The sequence below is a fragment of the Cryptomeria japonica genome, unplaced genomic scaffold (genome assembly GCF_030272615.1).
Source record: "Cryptomeria japonica unplaced genomic scaffold, Sugi_1.0 HiC_scaffold_20, whole genome shotgun sequence".
In the NCBI taxonomy this organism is placed as follows: Eukaryota; Viridiplantae; Streptophyta; class Pinopsida; order Cupressales; family Cupressaceae; genus Cryptomeria; species Cryptomeria japonica.
Window position 1 is genome coordinate 1,975,001 of NW_026728842.1, and position 17,500 is coordinate 1,992,500.

A 17,500-nucleotide genomic window follows, 5' to 3' on the forward strand; every position below is an offset into this window, starting at 1 on the left:
GTTCGAGTGACAGGTCAAATCCAAGAGTTCCGAAGACTACCTCCAGGAACAATCGGGAACAAGACCGATTACAAGTCGTCGAGTCTGTTACTGGGCGAACACGAGATGCGCACAGGAAATCGATCAGCCCTCACAATGGCCCAAGGCCAGAGATCGGACTGCTACGATTTACCCCAACAATCATCGTGCCACTCTTCGCAGAGAGGTGATAGACGCCAACGAGCCCGCGCATAGCAATCGAGGTGTAAAAAGGGCGTTGAAGGCAGGAAGCCTGGACGAAAGAGGCTACGAGGTCACCTCGAAGCGGTCTAAGAATCGGGCGCACTTGGGGCGACTACCAGTGCCAACCCCTTATCCCGCGGTGCGTCCGACACACAGAAATTTCCAAGGCGGCCAAGGAGCCTCCCCGCATAGCAATCGGGGTGTGAGGTTACGGATGCAGCATTGATAGCAATCGAGGTGGGAGGCGAAGGATGCAGAAGTGAGAGCCGAGGGATGTAGCAGAGATAGCAATCGGGGTGTGTGATGCAGAAGAGATAGCAATCGAGGTGTGCGGTGGGAAGGGCCCAGCAGCCAGAATGCATGAAGCGACGGATGAAGCAGTGATGACAACCGGGCTGTGAGGAGAGGAGGGATGCAGCCAAGAAAGCAATCAGGGCTCGAGGCAAGGGATGCATCAAGGATAGCAATCATGTTGTGAGGCGAGATTCCAAAGGCTAAACGTGAGAGGCTGCAGGGTCGACTCAGAGAGGTCTATGCATGTGAGAGGCTGAAAGCAAGGTCAACTCGGAGCGGTCTATGCATCGGGCGCGCTTGGGGCGACTACCAGTGCCAACCCCTTATCCCGCGACGCGTCCGACAAAGAGAACGTTCCAAGGCGGCAGAGGAGGTTACCAGCCGAAGGATGCAGTAGCAATAACAGGTATAGTTCCGCGGCGGCCGAGAAGACTCACCGCATAGGAATCGGGATGCGAGGCGAGGGATGCGGCGGGAAGGCCCCGACGGCTAAACGGAAGAGGCTGCAGGGCCGCCTCGGAATGGTCCAAGCATCGGACGCGATTGGGACGACTACCAGTGCCAACCCCTTATCCCGCGATGCGTCCGATACACAGATAGTTCCAAGGCGGCCGAGGAGCCTCACCGCATATCAATCGGGGTGCGAGGCGAGGGATGGGGCGGGAAGGCCCCAACGGCTAGACGGAAGAGGCTTCAGGGCCACCTCGGAATGCTCCAAGCATCGGACGCGCTTGGGGCGACTACCAGTGCCAACCCCTTATCCCGCGATGCGTCCGATACACAGATGGTTCCAAGGCGGCCGAGGAGCCTCACCGCATAGCAATCGGGGGTGCGAGGCGAGGGATGGGGCGGGAAGGCCCCAACGGCTAGACGGAAGAGGCTTCAGGGCCGCCTCGGAATGGTCCAAGCATCGGACGCGCTTGGGGCGACTACCAGTGACAACCCCTCATCCCGCGATGCGTCCGATACGAAGATGGTTCCAAGGCGGCCGAGGAGCCTCACCGCATAGCAATCGGGGTGCGAGGTGGGGGATGCGGCGAGATGGCCCCAACGGCTAGACGGAAGAGGCCACAGGGCCGCGTCGGAATAGTCCAAGCATCGGACGCGCTTGGGGCGACTACCAGTGACAACCCCTTATCCCGCGATGCGTCCGATACGAAGATAGTTCCAAGGCGGCCGAGGAGCCTCACCGCATAGCAATCCGGGTGCGAGGTGGGGGATGCGGCGAGATGGCCCCAACGGCTAGACGGAAGAGGCTGCAGGGCCGCCTCGGAATAGTCCAAGCATCGGACGCGCTTGGGGCGACTACCAGTGACAACCCCTTATCCCGCGATGCTTCCGATACGAAGACAGTTCCAAGGCGGCCGAGGAGCCTCACCGCATAGCAATGGGGGTGCGAGGTGAGGGATGCGGCGAGATGGCCCCAACGGCTAGACGGAAGAGGCCACAGGGCCGCCTCGGAATAGTCCAAGCATCGGACGCGCTTGGGGCGACTACCAGTGACAACCCCTTATCCCGCGATGCATCCGATACGAAGATAGTTCCCAGGCGGCCGAGGAGCCTCACCGCATAGCAATCGGGGTGCGAGGCGAGGGATGCGGCGAGATGGCCCCAAAGGGTAGACGGAAGAGGCTGCGGGGCCGCCTCGGAATAGTCCAAGCATCGAACGCGCTTGGGGCGACTACCACTGCCAACCCCTTATCCCGCGATGCGTCCGATACACAGATAGTTCCGAGGCGGCCGAGGAGCTGGGGGATGCGGCGAGATGGCCCCAACGGCTAGACGGAAGAGGCTGCAGGGCCGCCTCGGAATAGTCCAAGCATCGGACGCGCTTGGGGCGACTACCAGTGACAACCCCTTATCCCGCGATGCGTCCGATACACAGATAGTTCCGAGGCGGCCAAGGAGCCTCACCGCATAGCAATCGTGGTGCGAGGTGGGGGATGCAGCGAGATGGCCCCAACGGCTAGACGGAAGAGGCTGCAGGGCCGCCTCGGAATGGTCCAAGCATCGGACGCGCTTGGGGCGACTACCACTGCCAACCCCTTATCCCGCGATGCGTCCGATACACAGATAGTTCCAAGTCGGCCGAGGAGCCTCACCGAATAGCAATCGGGGTGCGAGGCGAGGGATGCGGCGAGAAAGCCCCAACGGCTAGAGGGAAGAGGCTTCAGGTCCGCCTCGGAATGGTCCAAGCATCGGACGCGCTTGGGGCGACTACCAGTGACAACCCCTTATCCCGCGACGCGTCCGATACACAGATAGTTCCAAGGCGGCCGAGGAGCCTCACCGCATAGCAATCGGGGTGCGAGGCGAGGGATGCGGCGAGAAGGACCCAACGGCTAGACGGAAGAGGCTTCAGGGCCGCCTCGGAATGGTCCAAGCATCGGACGCGCTTGGGGCGACTACCAGTGACAACCCCTTATCCCGCGACGCGTCCGATACACAGATAGTTCCAAGGCGGCCGAGGAGCCTCACCGCATAGCAATCGGGGTGCGAGGCGAGGGATGCGGCGAGAAGGACCCAACGGCTAGACGGAAGAGGCTTCAGGTCCGCCTCGGAATGGTCCAAGCATCGGACGCGCTTGGGGCGACTACCAGTGACAACCCCTTATCCCGCGACGCGTCCGATACACAGATAGTTCCAAGGCGGCCGAGGAGCCTCACCGCATAGCAATCGGGGTGCGAGGCGAGGGATGCGGCGAGAAGGACCCAACGGCTAGACGGAAGAGGCTTCAGGGCCGCCTCGGAATGGTCCAAGCATCGGACGCGCTTGGGGCGACTACCAGTGACAACCCCTTATCCCGCGATGCGTCCGATACACAGATAGTTCCAAGGCGGCCGAGGAGCCTCACCGCATAGCAATCGGGGTGCGAGGCGAGGGATGCGGCGAGAAGGACCCAACGGCTAGACGGAAGAGGCTTCAGGGCCGCCTCGGAATGGTCCAAGCATCGGACGCGCTTGGGGCGACTACCAGTGACAACCCCTTATCCCGCGACGCGTCCGATACACAGATAGTTCCAAGGCGGCCGAGGAGCCTCACCGCATAGCAATCGGGGTGCGAGGCGAGGGATGCGGCAAGAAGGACCCAACGGCTAGACGGAAGAGGCTTCAGGGCCGCCTCGGAATGGTCCAAGCATCGGACGCGCTTGGGGCGACTACCAGTGACAACCCCTTATCCCGCGACGCGTCCGATACACAGATAGTTCCAAGGCGGCCGAGGAGCCTCACCGCATAGCAATCGGGGTGCGAGGCGAGGGATGCGGCGAGAAGGACCCAACGGCTAGACGGAAGAGGCTTCAGGTCCGCCTCGGAATGGTCCAAGCATCGGACGCGCTTGGGGCGACTACCAGTGACAACCCCTTATCCCGCGACGCGTCCGATACACAGATAGTTCCAAGGCGGCCGAGGAGCCTCACCGCATAGCAATCGGGGTGCGAGGCGAGGGATGCGGCGAGAAGGACCCAACGGCTAGACGGAAGAGGCTTCAGGGCCGCCTCGGAATGGTCCAAGCATCGGACGCGCTTGGGGCGACTACCAGTGACAACCCCTTATCCCGCGACGCGTCCGATACACAGATAGTTCCAAGGCGGCCGAGGAGCCTCACCGCATAGCAATCGGGGTGCGAGGCGAGGGATGCGGCGAGAAGGACCCAACGGCTAGACGGAAGAGGCTTCAGGGCCGCCTCGGAATGGTCCAAGCATCGGACGCGCTTGGGGCGACTACCAGTGACAACCCCTTATCCCGCGATGCGTCCGATACACAGATAGTTCCAAGGCGGCCGAGGAGCCTCACCGCATAGCAATCGGGGTGCGAGGCGAGGGATGCGGCGAGAAGGACCCAACGGCTAGACGGAAGAGGCTTCAGGGCCGCCTCGGAATGGTCCAAGCATCGGACGCGCTTGGGGCGACTACCAGTGACAACCCCTTATCCCACGACGCGTCCGATACACAGATAGTTCCAAGGCGGCCGAGGAGCCTCACCGCATAGCAATCGGGGTGCGAGGCGAGGGATGCGGCGAGAAGGACCCAACGGCTAGACGGAAGAGGCTTCAGGGCCGCCTCGGAATGGTCCAAGCATCGGACGCGCTTGGGGCGACTACCAGTGACAACCCCTTATCCCGCGACGCGTCCGATACACAGATAGTTCCAAGGCGGCCGAGGAGCCTCACCGCATAGCAATCGGGGTGCGAGGCGAGGGATGCGGCGAGAAGGACCCAACGGCTAGACGGAAGAGGCTTCAGGGCCGCCTCGGAATGGTCCAAGCATCGGACGCGCTTGGGGCGACTACCAGTGACAACCCCTTATCCCGCGACGCGTCCGATACACAGATAGTTCCAAGGCGGCCGAGGAGCCTCACCGCATAGCAATCGGGGTGCGAGGCGAGGGATGCGGCGAGAAGGACCCAACGGCTAGACGGAAGAGGCTTCAGGGCCGCCTGGGAATGGTCCATGCATTGCACGCGCTTGGGGCGACTACCAGTGACAACCCCTTATCCCGCGACGCGTCCGATACACAGATAGTTCCAAGGCGGCCGAGGAGCCTCACCGCATAGCAATCGGGGTGCGAGGCGAGGGATGCGGCGAGAAGGACCCAACGGCTAGACGGAAGAGGCTTCAGGGCCGCCTCGGAATGGTCCAAGCATCGGACGCGCTTGGGGCGACTACCAGTGACAACCCCTTATCCCGCGACGCGTCCGATACACAGATAGTTCCAAGGCGGCCGAGGAGCCTCACCGCATAGCAATCGGGGTGCGAGTCGAGGGATGCGGCGAGAAGGACCCAACGGCTAGACGGAAGAGGCTTCAGGGCCGCCTCGGAATGGTCCAAGCATCGGACGCGCTTGGGGCGACTACCAGTGACAACCCCTTATCCCGCGATGCGTCTGATACACAGATAGTTCCAAGGCGGCCGAGGAGCCTCACCGCATAGCAATCGGGGTGCGAGGCAAGGGATGCGGCGAGAAGGACCCAACGGCTAGACGGAAGAGGCTTCAGGGCCGCCTCGGAATGGTCCAAGCATCGGACGCGCTTGGGGCGACTACCGTTGCCAACCCCTTATCCCGCGATGCGTCTGATACACAGATAGTTCCGAGGCGGCCGAGGAGCCTCACCGCATAGCAATCGGGTTGCGAGGCAGATTATTGGGAAGGGAACCCCCTGGGATGCGGCTCAAGCAGTGCCCAAAGGGACTGGAATGCGGAATCACATCGAGAGACCCAAATGCTATACGAGGGCTCAAATCGAATTATCGATTTGGCCACGACATGGACGCATCGGAACGACTACCTTTGCCGAACCACTCGCAATTGCATCCATACCGAAACCAATAGACATTTCCGTTAGAGCCCTCGCATAGCATTCGGGAATCTCGCATGCCCCTCTAAATCGACCAATGCTGGCGCTCAACGAAAATCCGAGCGCTACCACCGTTCGAGCGCCAGCATTGGTCGAGTTAGAGGGGCACGGGGGAGAATGCTCCAGTCAACACCTCCCCTATATAAGTTATTTGTCCGATTCTCGCACAACCGTAGTCTGCCTCGTCGAATCAAACAACGGTCCCAGATTCCGACTTCCGTTCCGTAGAGACCCAAAAGCTAGATGGAGGCTCGCAAGAAAGAGAGTCGGCGCATAGCAATCGGGTTTCTCGAACGTTTAGGGACCGAGCTCACTTGCGGATAGGGCAAAATCCGCCAAGCAACCCAAAAGCTAGACGGGGGCTCGAATCGAATCGCCTAGGCGGCCACAACAACGACGTGTTGGATCGACTACCAGTGCCAAACCATTCAGCAAGACTAGTCTGTGTCGAGGCCGGATAGAGATTCTCAGAGAGCGCCCGTATAGCATTTAGGAGACCTGCCGCGTCCCTCACACTCGACAAATGGTGGTGCACGTTTATAAATCCGAGCGATCCCAACCCTTTCAAGCACCAACATCGGTCGAGATAGAGGGGCACGGAGGGGGCTGCGTGAGACAACACAGTCCCCTATATAAGTTATTTGTCCGATTCTCACACATCCGAAGAATGGTCATCAAATCGGACAACAGCCCAAACTTCCGACTTCCGTCCCAGAAAGCCCAAGAGCTATCTAAAACGTTCATGGCCGGAACTCGATCGCGGCTATACCAGTCCGCCAAGCAACCCAAAAGCTAGACTGGAGCTCTAGTCGAATCACCTCTGTGGCCATTGCAAGGACGTGTTGGAGCGACTACCATTGCCGAACCATTCCGCAGGTCGAGTCCATACCAAGGCCGCATAGAGATTCACGATGAGCTCCTGCATAGCAATCAGGAGACTTGCCGTGTCCATCACAATCGATAAATCCTGGTGCAAGATTTTTGCATCCGAGCGCTCCAACCAGTCGAGCACCAGCATCAATCGACATAAACGGGCACGGGGGGAGGATGCTCGAGAACACTACCTCCCCTATATAAGTTATTTGTCCGATTCTCAAGCAGCCGAAGTCTGGTCATCGAATCGGGTCAAAGACCACAACTTCCGACTTTACCCACAATGCAAGTCATCGAATCGAACATCGGCCCCCGAGTCGGACTCCATGCGTATGTCAGGTCATCGGACCCAAATTCCGCCTTCCTGCGCATGGCGGGCCATCAATATCAACTCGGTCATCGGACCCAAACTCCGCCTTTCTGCGCATGGCACGCCTTCAAATCGGTCATCGGACCCAAATTCCGCCTTCCTGTGCATGGCGGGCCATCAACATCAACTCGGTCATCGGACCCAAATTCCGCCTTTCTGCGCATGGCACGCCATCAACTCGGTCATCGGACCCAAATTCCGCCTTCCTGCGCATGGCAGGTCATCGGACACAAATTCAGACCTCGCCAATATGCCTACGTATCGAATCGGTCATCGGACCCAACTTCCGACTTCATCCATACTGTAGGGTCTTTGAGGTTGGCGCGGTGCGCTCAACCCGGGGAGTCGACCCATCGAAGCATACACCTCCCCTATATAAGCTATTTGTCCGATTCCCACACCTGTGTAGTTTGCACCTCTGACCAGGACATCGACCCCAACTTCCGAACTCGACTGCAACGACGGCACCAGCGCCTTGGTGCGCACCTTGCGACGCACAGTCCCAACATTCGCCTTCCTGCACATGGCAGGTCATCGGACCCAAATTCCGACCTCGCGAGTATGCCTACATATCGAATCGGTCATCGGACACAACTTCCGACTTCATCCATACCGTAGGGTCTTTGAGGTTGGCGCGGTGCGCTCAACCCGGGGAGTCGACCCAACGAAGCATACACCTCCCCTATATAAGCTATTTGTCCGATTCCCACACCTGTGTAGTTTGCACCTCCGATCAGGACATCGACCCCAACTTCCGAACTCGCCTGCAACGACCGAACCAGCGCCTTGGTGCGCACCTTGCAACGCACAGTGCCAACATTCGCCTTCCTGCACATGGCAGGTCATCGGACCCAAATTCCGACCTCGCGAGTATGCCTACATATCGAATCGGTCATCGGACCCAACTTCCGACTTCATCCATACCGTAGGGTCTTTGAGGTTGGCGCGGTGCGCTCAACCCGGGGAGTCGACCCAACGAAGCATACACCTCCCCTATATAAGCTATTTGTCCGATTCCCACACCTGTGTAGCTTGCACCTCCGATCAGGACATCGACCCCAACTTCCGAACTCGACTAAAAAGACCGCACCAGCACCTTGGTGTGCACCTTGCAACGCACAGTGCCAACATTCGCCTTCCTGCACATGGCAGGTCATCGGACCCAAATTCCGACCTCATGAGCATACCTACTAATCGAATCGGTCATCGGACCCAACTTCCGACTTCATCCATACCGTAGGGTCTTTGAGGTTGGCGCGGTGCGCTCAACCTGGGGAGTCGACCCATCGAAGCATACACCTCCCCTATATAAGCTATTTGTCCGATTCCGACACCTGTGTAGTTTGCACCTCCGCTCAGGACATCGACCCCAACTTCCGAACTCGCCTGCAACGACCGAACCAGCGCCTTGGTGCGCACCAAAAGTGCGCACTTTTGGAGGGCACTTTTGTGCGCTCCAAAGGTGCGCACTTTTGGAGGGCACTTTTGTGCGCTCCAAAGGTGCGCACTTTTGGAGGGCACTTTTTGGAGGGCACTTTTGTGCGCTCCAAAGGTGCGCACTTTTGGAGGGCACTTTTTGGAGGGCACTTTTCTGCGCTCCAAAGGTGCGCACTTTTGGAGGGCACTTTTTGGAGGGCACTTTTCTGCGCTCCAAAGGTGCGCACTTTTGGAGGGCACTTTTTGGAGGGCACTTTTCTGCGCTCCAAAGGTGCGCACTTTTGGAGGGCACTTTTGTGCACTCCAAAGGTGCACACTTTTGGAGGGCACTTTTTGGAGGGCACTTTTCTGCACTCCAAAGGTGCGCACTTTTGGAGGGCACTTTTTGGAGGGCACTTTTGTGCGCTCCAAAGGTGCGCACTTTTGGAGGGCACTTTTTGGAGGGCACTTTTGTGCGCTCCAAAGGTGCGCACTTTTGGAGGGCACTTTTGTGCACTCCAAAGGTGCGCACTTTTGGAGGGCACTTTTCCTGCGCTCCAAAGGTGCACACCTAGGTGAGCACCTTCGACCACACCTTGTAGCACACCAAACTCTGACTTTCGACTTCATCCGCAATGCAGGGTCTTTGAGGTTGGCGCAATGCGCACAACCAGGGGAGTCGACCCATCAAACCCAACACCTCCCCTATATAAGCTATTTGTCTGATTCTCATACATGCGTAGCCTGCAGGAGCAATTAGGACATCGACCCCAACTTTCGGCTTCTAAACGAAAACAAGGTCTTTGAGGTTGGTGTAATGCGAACAACTAGGGGAGTCAACCCATCAAACCCAACACCTCCCCTATATAAGCTATTTGTCTGATTCTCATACATGTGTAGTCTACAGGAGCAATTAGGACATCGACCCCAACTTTTGACTTCTTAACGAAAACAAGGTCTTTGAGGTTGACGTAATGCGCACAACCAGGGGAGTCGACCCATCAAACCCAACACCTCCCCTATATAAGCTATTTGTCCGATTCTCATACATGTGTAGCCTACAGGAGCCATTAGGACATTGACCCCAACTTTTGACTTCTTAACGAAAACAAGGTCTTTGAGGTTGGCGTAATGCGCACAACCAAGGGAGTTGACCCATCAAACCCAACACCTCCCCTATATAAGCTATTTGTCTGATTCTCATACATGTGTAGCCTGCAACAACGATTAGGACATCCACCCCAACTTCTGAATTCGTCTGCGTTGACCGCACCAAAGGTGCACGCCTTGGTGCTCACCAAAATCCGACTTCCGACTTCTTCTGCTATGCGGGGTCTTTGAGGTTGGCGCAGTGCGCACAACCAGGGGAGTCAACCCACCGAATGCAACACCTCCCCTATATAAGCTATTTGTCTGATTCTCATACATGCGTAGACTGCAGCAATGATTAGGACATCCACCCCAACTTTTGACTTCTTAAACAAGACAGGGTCTTTGAAGTTGGTGCAGTGCACACAACCAGGGGAGTCGACCCATCAAACGCAACACCTCCCCTATATAAAGCTATTTGTCCGATTCTCATACGTGTAGTCTGCAGCAGCGATTAGGACATCGACCCCAACTTCCGAATTCGTTTGCATTGACCGCACCAAAGGTGCACGCCTTGGTGTGCACCTTGGAGTGCACTTTGGTGCTCACCTCGGTGCACACTTTGGTGTGCACCTCGGTGTGCACCAAAGGTGCGCACCTTGGAGCGCACCAAAGGTGTACACTTTGGAGCGCACCACATAGGGTCTTTGAGAGGTTGGCGCAGTGCGCACACCAAGGTGGGTGTTGAGGTGCGTGCCGAGGTGGGTGGGTGCTAGGGTGCGCTCCATGGTGGGTGCCAGGGTGGGTGCGTGCTAGGGTGGATTCCAAAGAGGGTCATAGGGTGGGTGCCAAGGTGGGTTGGTGATATAGTGGGTTCAAAGGTGGGTACTAGGGTGGGTTCCAAGGTGGGTCACAAGTTGGGTGCCAGGATGCGTGGGTGTTAGGTTGGGTGCCAAGGTGGGCTCCTGCGTGGGTGGGTGCTAGGGTGGGTTTCAAGGTGGACGCGAGGGCGGGTGCCAAGGTGGGTAACAAGTTGGGTGTTAGGATGGGTGAGTGCTAGAGTGGGTGCCAAGGTGGGTGGGTGCTAAGGTGGATGCCAAGGTGGTTCACAGGGTGGGTGGGTTCTAGGGTGAGTTCCAAGGTGGGTCACAGGTTTAGTGCTAGGGTGCGTGTCAAGGCGGGTGTCGAGGTGCCTGGGTGCTAGGGTGTGGATGCCAATGTGGGTCATAGGGTGGGTACTAGGGTGGGCTGCAATGTGGGTGCCAAGGTGGGTAACATGCTCGGTTGGTTCTAAATTGGGTGTCAGGGTGGGTGTGCACCCACCTTGCCCGAGGTGGGTGCCAAGGTGCCAGTGTGGGTGGGTGCTAAGGTGGATGCCAAGGTGGGTGAGAAGGTGGGTGATAGGTTGAGTGGTAGGATGGGTGGGTGCCAAGATGGGTCACAGGGTGGGTGCAAGGGTGGGTAGGTGCTAGGGTTGGTGTCAGGGTGGGTGGGTGCTAGGTTGGGTTCCAAGGTGGGTGCGAGGGTGAGTGTCAAGGTGGGTCACAGGTTAGGTGCTAGGATGGGTGAGTGCTAGGGTGCAAAGGTGCCAGGGTGGGTGCTAGGATGGGTCGATGCTAGGGTGAGTGGCAAGGTGGGTCCACAAGTGTCAAGGTGGGTGCCGAGGTGGGTGCCAACTTGGGTTCCAAGGTGGGTGCCAAGTGGGCGACTGCTATGGTGGATGCCAAGGTGGGTCACGGGGTGGGTGCCAAGTTGCTAGGTTGTGTTCCAAGGTGGGTGCCAACGTGGCTGCTAGGGTGCGTGGGTTAAAGGGTGTGTCACAACGTGGGTGCCAGGATGGGTGCGCACCCACACTGGCCAAGACGGGTGCAAGGTTGGGTTCCAAGCCCGGTCACAGGCTGGGTGCTAGGATGGGTGGGTGCCAAGGTGGGCACCAGGGTGGGTGCACCCACCCTGGCCAAGGTGGGTCACGGGGTGGGTCCTAGGGTGGGTAACGGGGTGGGTACTAAGGTGCGTGCCAAGGTGGGTCATGGGGTGGGTGCCAAGGTGGGCACCAGGGTGGGTGTGCACCAACCCTAGCCAGGGTAGGTCACGGGGTGGTTGTCGGGGTGGGCGTCAAGGAGCCAAGGTGGGTGGCAAGTAGCCAAGTTGCGTGCCAAGGTGGGTGTCGGGGTGGGTGCCAAGGATCCAAGGTGGGTGCCAAGGAACCAAGGTGGGTGTCTGGGTGGGTGCCGAGGTGGGAGCCAGGGTGGGTCCCAAGGTGAGTGCAAAGGTGGGTGCCAGGGTCAAGGTGAGTGCCAATGTGGGTTCCAAGGTGCCAGGGTCAGGGTGAGTGCCAATGTGGGTTCAAAGGTGCTAAGTTGGGTGCGAGGTTGGGTGCGAGGGTGGGTGGGTGCCAAGGTGTGCTAGGTGGAAGCCCGGGTGGGTCGGCATCCCATGGGTGTCGAGTTGGGTGCCTGATGGGTGCTTCTTGTCAAGTTTTAGTCGTCGGGACTCATTTCGAGCCTTAGAGGTCGTTTCTTGTCCGGTTGCCCTGTCTTCGACCTGGGAACCCAATTTTGGTCCTCGGGTCCCATTTTTTTTTGTCTCGCATCCCACTTTTGGCCTGTGGCCTTTTCGGGGTCGATTCTCGTTTTGGGCATCAGAGCATGTTTCTTCTCCTAAAACCCAATATTTGTTTATTAAGTCTCGGAACACATTTTTGTTCTCGTGGACCCATCATGGGTCTTGGAACGCATTTGTGGTCCTTGGGTCCCATTTTGCATCCCGAAACTTGTGTTTTGGTGCTTGATCCCTATTTTGGGTGCCCACCTTGCACCAAGTGCGCACCCGGGGCAAACCGAGCGCCTTGGTGCACCGGGGCAAGATCGAGCGTGCACCCGAGGCGCCCCGAACATGCACCAAGGTGCACTCGGCCCACATGTGAGCGCAGGTCGTTGCGCCCGAGGTGGTGTGTGGGCACCGCGTTGCAGACGGGACACTGCACGCACACGACGCCCCGTCCAGGTGCACGCACGTAGGCCGGGCCGGGTGCACACCCGACGCCCTAGCAAGGTGCGCGCACCCGGGCAGGGCTCACACTTGGCGAACGGGGCGCACTTCGCGAGGGAGGGTGTGCACCTCGACGGGGGTGGGTGGCCGGGGTGGATTCGCACGTGGGTCGCGGTTTGCTAAGTACACACTGCGACAATCTCATAACGGGTGCGATCATACCAGCGTTAGTGCACCGGATCCCATCAGAACTCCGCAGTTAAGCGCGCTTGGGCCGGAGTAGTACTGGGATGGGTGACCTCCCGGGAAGTCCCGGTGTTGCACCCTTTTTTAGTTTTTCGCCGGGCGTCGCAATGCTATTTGAATAAACCTTTTGCCCGTTTGCGTTCTCGTCGGGGCCGGGCCGGGCCGGGGTGCGCTGCCCGCACTACCGCGCGCGCGGGGGGCGACACCGAGCGCGCACCCGAGGCGCCCCGAGCACACAGGCCACGGTGCAACCCGGGCGTTGTGCGCGCACCCCGGTGCGCCCGAGGTGCTGCGCGCGCACCCAGGTGAAATCGGTGTGCACCTCGGCCAGTGCGCGCTCGGTCGAGTCGCGCACGTTGGCCAAGGTGCACGGTGATGTTTCTTACTCTAAGGTTCCGCACCAGACGCCCGGGACAGGTGAGCGAAGCTGGGCGGGGCCGGGTGCGCGGCCGGGGCAGGTGCACGCAGCTGGAGAGAGCTTTGGAGCACACCAGAGGTGCGCACCTTGGAGCACACTTCGGAGCGCACCAATGATGCGCTCCATTCAAAAGTTTCCTGAAAAGGCAAAAAAAGTTGAGATTATAGAATTTCCCACTTGAGAGATTGTAAAAAAAAAAAATTTAAAATGAAGGAAACGCGGGTGCCAAGGTGTGCGCGCCCGGGTGCGCAGCCCAGCCAAGGTGTGCGCACCAAGGCGCCCACCCTGGCGAAGGTGCACGCAAGGTGCGCACCCGAGGCAAACCGGACAATTAACCCAACTTTCGACTTCGCGCGCACCTGCGCACCTTGGAGCGCACTTCGGAGCGCTCCTTGGTGCGCACCAATCTTGGGCACCTCGGAGTGCACCATGGCGCCCACCAAGGTGCGCACCCGGGGCAAACCGAGCTCCGACTTCGTGCGCACCTTGGAGCGCACGAAAGGTGCGCACCATGGCGCCCACCAAGGTGCGCAGCCCAGCCAAGGCGTGCGCATCAAGGTGCGCACCCTGGCGAAGGTGCGCACCCGGGGCAAACCGAGCTCCGACTTCGTGCGCACCTTGGAGCGCACAAAGGGTGCGCAACCCAGCCAAGGTGTGCGCACCCCGGGCAAACCGAGCTCCGAATCGTGCGCACCTTGGAGCACACTTCGGAGCCCTCCTTGGTGCGCACCGATGTTGCGCACCTCGGAGCGCACCCGGGGAAAACAATGCAATTAACCCGACTTTCGACTTCGTGGGCACCTCGGAGCGCTCTCGGGTTCGCACCTCGGAGCACACCGAGGTGCGCACCTTTGATGCGCTGCCTTCACCAATTTCCAGAAAAGGCAAGAAAACATTGAGAAGGTGTGCGCACCGAGGTGCCCACCCTGGCGAAGGTGCACGCGAGGTGCGCACCCGGGGCAAACCGAGCTCCGACTTCGTGCACGCCATGCTGCGCACCTTGGAGGGCCATGGTGCGCACCTTGGAGCACACTTCGGAGCGCTCAATGGTGCCCAACCCAGCCAAGGTGCCCACCGCGGCGAAGGTGCACGCGAGGTGCGCACCCGGGGCAAACCGGGCTCCGACTTCGTGCACGCCGCACCTTGGAGCACACTTCGGAGCGCTCCTTGGTGCGCACCAGGGCGCGCAACCCAGCCGAGGTGCCCACCCCGGCGAAGGTGCACGCGGGGTGCGCACCCGGGGCAAACCGGGCTCCGACTTCGTGCACGCCATGGTGCCCACCGCGGCGAAGGTGCACGCGAGGTGCGCACCCGGGGCAAACCGGGCTCCGACTTCGTGCACGCCGCACCTTGGAGCACACTTCGGAGCGCTCCTTGGTGCGCACCAGGGCGCGCAACCCAGCCGAGGTGCCCACCCCGGCGAAGGTGCACGCGAGGTGCGCACCCGGGGCAAACCGGGCTCCGACTTCGTGCACGCCATGGTGCCCACCGCGGCGAAGGTGCACGCGAGGTGCGCACCCGGGGCAAACCGGGCTCCGACTTCGTGCACGCCGCACCTTGGAGCACACTTCGGAGCGCTCCTTGGTGCGCACCATGGTGCCCACCAGGGCGCGCAACCCCGCCGAAGGTGCACGCGAGGTGCGCACCCGGGGCAAACCGGGCTCCGACTTCGTGCACGCCGCACCTTGGAGCACACTTCGGAGCGCTCCTTGGTGCGCACCAGGGCGCGCAACCCCGCCGAAGGTGCACGCGAGGTGCGCACCCGGGGCAAACCGGGCTCCGACTTCGTGCACGCCATGGTGCGCACCAGGGTGCCCACCGCGGCGAAGGTGCGCACCCGGGGCAAACCGGGCTCCGACTTCGTGCACGCCGCACCTTGGAGCACACTTCGGAGCGCTCCTTGGTGCGCACCAGGGCGCGCAACCCAGCCGAGGTGCCCACCCCGGCGAAGGTGCACGCGAGGTGCGCACCCGGGGCAAACCGGGCTCCGACTTCGTGCACGCCATGGTGCCCACCGCGGCGAAGGTGCGCACCCGGGGCAAACCGGGCTAGGAATTCGTGCACGCCGCACCTTGGAGCACACTTCGGAGCGCTCCTTGGTGCGCACCATGGTGCCCACCAGGCCGCGCAACCCAGCCAAGGTGTGCGCACCAAGGTGCACGCGAGGTGCGCACCCGGGGCAAACCGGGGTCCGGCTTCGTGCACGCCGCACCTTGGAGCACACATCGGGGCGCTCCCGGGTTCGCACCGGCGTTGCGCACCGTGGTGGGCACCTCGGAGCGCACCGTGGTGGGCACCTCGGAGCACACCAAGGTGGGCAGCGAGGTGCGCACCTTTGATGCGATGCCTTCACTAATTTCCATAAAAGGCAAAAAAAAACGAGATTTTAAAATTTCCGTTTTGAAAGATAGTGAGAAAAAGGGAATGCTGGTGCCATCTTGAGCCCGCCCTGGTGCGCAGCCCAGCCAAGGTGTGCGCACCAAGGTGCCCACCCTGGCGAAGGTGCGCGCCCGGGCAATTAACCCAACTTCCAACTTCGCGCGCGCCAGGGTGGGAGCGCACCCAACAACCGGGCCTGGGAAGAGCCAATGCGAGAAACCCCACCAAACGCTCTGACAAAAAAAGAGGGGGCGCTCCAGTAACCCCGCTTCGGAGCGCACCCTGGGCAAACCCAGCCAGGGTGCCCACCCCGGCCAAGGTGCAGGCGAGGTGCGCACCCGGGGCAAACCGGGCTCCGACAACGTGCACGCCGCACCTTGGAGCACACTTCGTAGCGCTCCCGGGTGCGCACCTCAGAGCACACCAAGGTGGGCAGCGAGGTGCGCACCTTTGATGCGCTGCCTTCACTAATTTCCAGAAAAGGCAAAAAAAAGAGGAGATTTTAAAATTTCCGTTTTGAAAGATAGTGAAAAAAACGGAACGCGGGTGCCATCTTGAGCCCGCCCTGGTGCACAGCCCAGGTAAGGTGCCCACCCTGGCAAAGGTGCGCACCCGGGCAATTAACCCTACTTCCGACTTCGTGCGCGCCAGGGTGGCAACCGGGCCTGGGAAGAGCCAATGCGAGAAACCCCACCAAACGCTCCGACAAAAAAAGAGGCGGCGCTCCAATAACCCCGCTTCGGAGCGCAGCCGGGGCAAACCCAGCCAAGGTGCCCACCCCGACGAAGGTGCACGCGAGGTGCGCACCCGGGGCAAACCGGGCTCCGACAACGTGCACGCAGCACCTTGGAGCACACTTCGAAGCACTCCCGGGTGCCCACCGGCGTTGCGCACCGTGGTGGGCAGCGAGGTGCGCACCTTTGATGCGCTGCCTTCACTAATTTCCAGAAAAGGCAAAAAAAAATGAGATTTTAAAATTTCCGTTTTGAAAGATAGTGAAAAAAACGGAACGCGGGTGCCATCTTGAGCCCGCCCTGGTGCGCAGCCCAGGCAAGGCATGCGCACCAAGGTGCCCACCCGCGGTGCACGCCCGGGGCAAACCGGGCTCCGACTTCGTGCAGGCCGCACCTTGGAGCACACTTCGGAGCGCTCCTTGGTGCGCACCATGGTGCCCACCAGGGCGCACCCGGGGCAAACCGGGCTCCGACTTCGTGCACGCCGCACCTTGGAGCACACATCGGAGCGCTCCCAGGTTCGCACCAGCGTTGCGCACCTTTGATGCGCTGCCTTCACTAATTTCCAGAAAAGGCAAAAAAAAACGATATTTTAAAATTTCCGTTCTGAAAGATAGTGAAAAAAACGGAACGCGGGTGCCATCTTGAGCCCTTCCTGGTGCGCAGCCCAGGCAAGTTGTGCGCACCAAGGTGCCCACCCTGGCGGAGGTGCGCGCCCGGGGCAATCCGGGCTCCGACTTCGTGCACTGCATGGTGCCCACCAAGGCGCGCAACCCAGCCAAGGTGCCCACCGCAGCGAAGGTGCACGCGAGGTGCACACCCGGGGCAAACCGGGCTCCGACTTCGTGCACGCCGCACCTTGGAGCACACTTCAGAGCGCTCCTTGGTGCGCACCAGGGCGCGCAACCCAGCCAAGGTCTGCACACCAAGGTGCTCACCCCGGCGAAGGTGCACGCGAGGTGCGCACCCGGGGCAAACCGGGCTCGGACTTCGTGCACGCCGCACCTTGGAGCACACATCGGAGCGCTCCCGGGTTCGCACCAGCATTGCGCACCTTTGATGCGCTGCCTTCACTAATTTCCAGAAAAGGCAAAAAAAAAAAAAAAACGAGATT

General features: G+C 60.2%; 1 non-coding gene across 1 annotated transcript; it reads left to right on the forward strand.

The window, feature by feature from the left end:
* Window positions 1-12,817: 12,817 nt before the first annotated feature.
* On the forward strand, window positions 12,818-12,936 carry LOC131860866 (5S ribosomal RNA). Its single transcript, XR_009359950.1, has one exon. It is a non-coding gene; the product is annotated as a 5S ribosomal RNA (ribosomal RNA).
* Window positions 12,937-17,500: the final 4,564 nt, after the last annotated feature.